This window comes from Empidonax traillii, unplaced genomic scaffold (assembly GCF_003031625.1).
Source record: "Empidonax traillii isolate 1590-97213 ecotype Southwest subspecies unplaced genomic scaffold, ASM303162v1 scaffold7:size3022706, whole genome shotgun sequence".
NCBI lineage: Eukaryota > Metazoa > Chordata > Aves > Passeriformes > Tyrannidae > Empidonax > Empidonax traillii.
Genome location: NW_020955200.1, coordinates 1634322 through 1636907, shown reverse-complemented (window position 1 = coordinate 1636907; position 2586 = coordinate 1634322).

Below are 2586 nucleotides of genomic sequence, written 5' to 3'. Positions count from 1 at the left end.
GCATGCCAATACATCCTCAAACAGTATCTCTGCTTTTCCATGACCTATGAGCATAGAAAAGAATTGCTGGCCTGTGCCCTATAACTGTCTAACTTAACTATGTTTTGATGTGTTTGGCTTTATTTGTTACTGAATAACAATAACAGATTGCAAATCTTGGACTAAACTTTCTCTCCAAGGCTCTCTATTCCCCTGACGCCCTGTCAGCAAAAAGCTCCTACGGCTTAGACCACTTCTTACTCTCCCTTGTAAAACCAAGATAAACTGACCGTGGGGTCACTAAACCCAAAGGGACCTCCTGTCTTTCCTGGTGTGACAGCTGAATGAATCTGATGAAGTACATCAGCCATTTTACTGGAGCAGTTTTCAGGTGTTTTCTAGGTCTTTACATTTAGAAATGAACCAATGTCCATTTTAAGCAACAACAATTTAATATGTAGAGAGCCAAATGATGGGTCATTTGGGATGCTCCTGTGGCAGTATATGCTGTATAACCTTTCTGAGAAGTTTGGGCATGCAGCTGGTTTATTTAAAGGTATCTAAGACTAGGGTAAAGTTCTCTCTGTAAACAACCTAAGATGATAAATGCTAAAGTGATAAAACACTAAAAAGTATAGGTCTGGAACCAAGTGTTTTCAAGCACAGACGAAGAGTCTGTGGCTGTTTCAGTATATTCCTCTCTCTCAATCAAAAGCAAAAGCTTACTGTGGCCTAGAGATTGTGCAGAAACCTTTCCAACCATTCCATGAATCCTTTACATTTTGTCACATACAGATGGTTTACATTTTCCATTCTCTGTTATATTTGCAATGGGGTAAAGTTTTTTGTCTTACAGTGACTTCAATCGAAAAGTAAATATCCATCTGTTACACTATGTTTTTCAGTTGAGAAAGGGTCTGAGTAGAGGTCTTAACGCTTATTACCTTTGCCTTAGAAATCTTAGGACTATGTAAACCTCTTTGACATGAAGTATTCATTGTAGGGTCTGCAAGAACATACAATAAGTTCAGAATCAATGATAATTTATGGGGTATTCCTACAGCCAAAAACCTCAAAGATGGGGGACTATATTTTTTCTTGACTTTTCTGGGGTTAGAAGAAATTGTAATATTGATGTGATTGAGAAAAAGATGATTTGGTGCCTTTCACTTTGGCTTCTCTGAGGATGCTTTCTTTGTTTTAATGTTTTTGTTACAGACAAGTGCCTACTGCAAGCAGTGCTGCGTAGAAGTGGGTGTAGCTTCCATGCACATCATTAATTCATTAATTTAACGGAGTCAAAACACAAAGTTTAGAAGGCAGAATGGTATCATTTGCAGTAATTTGGCTTTATTCCAATATTTTTTATAAGAATCCAGTTTTGTTACTCTAACCTAGCATTTGCTCTGGTTGTCAGCCCTTGAAGGTCTAGATTTTAAGTGGCAAGAGTATCATGCTATACTGTTACTCAGAAAATGATATTGCACAGGCATTGACAAGATTTACAGGGACTTTAGAGAAGCAGATAATTCATTAGATATGAATAGGAGACACTTAACACTTCATCACTGCTTCCCTTCTTCCACTCTCTGTATTTCCTCTTTAAAGGGATGGAGGGCAGTTTACGTTCCTTCCTTTTGCTCTCACAGACCAGAACTTTGGCTCAGCGCAGGAGGGGTTGAACAGCTGCATGGAGGCAGCAATAAATAGTTAAGACTGAAGGAGGACAGGAAATTTTAAAACCAGTGCTACCACTAGAGACATGTAAAATGAAATTGCACCTTCCACAGAGCTGAAGATTTGCTAACACCACGCAGTGACATTCTTGCTTGTATGTGTCACATCCCTGGAAAGCACAGAATTAACTGCAGCAACAAATTCAATTAGTGAAAAAATTCCAGCATTTCTACACATTTTTTCTTTTCACTTTAAGGGTCTTTACTTAACTCTAAATGCTTCCCTTTGAATTTAGAGCTTTGTGGATATTTTTCCTTATTTTATAGTTTACATATATGATAAGTAATCATTTTGTTATGTATCTGTTCAAAATTGTTTTTATTGGAATTACTGTAAATTAATTTACTCGGTAAATTAATTTCAGGACTTAAGAAATTCTGTTCAGGTGTTTAATTGTTTTTCACGATTTCATAACTGATATTATAACTATATATATAACAGATAATATGACTATATAAAATTAAAATGTGAACATCAAAAACACACTTGAAAATTAAAATAATTTTGCAGTTATACATTTTGATACTTTTGCAATGTTTTGCTTCATATTAACTCAAAGTGTTGCTTTCATATTTTTAACCGAAATTTATATTTTCTCTTTGTCTCTGAAGATATACATATATTCCAAACACTGCTATGTAGAAGAATTTGCCTGGGTAAGTGTGCTGACTAGCAGTTGTAACCATGAACTTTTATCTACAGTAGGCTAGAGTAAAGCTAAAGATTCAGCCTTTAGTATGCCATCTCAGTTTTGAGAGTTCTTGGGAGTAAGTAAAAAAAAAAAAAACCACCAACAGAACTAAAAAACAAACAAACAAACAAAAACCCCAAAACAAACAAACAAAAACCAAAACAAAACAAAAAAAAAAA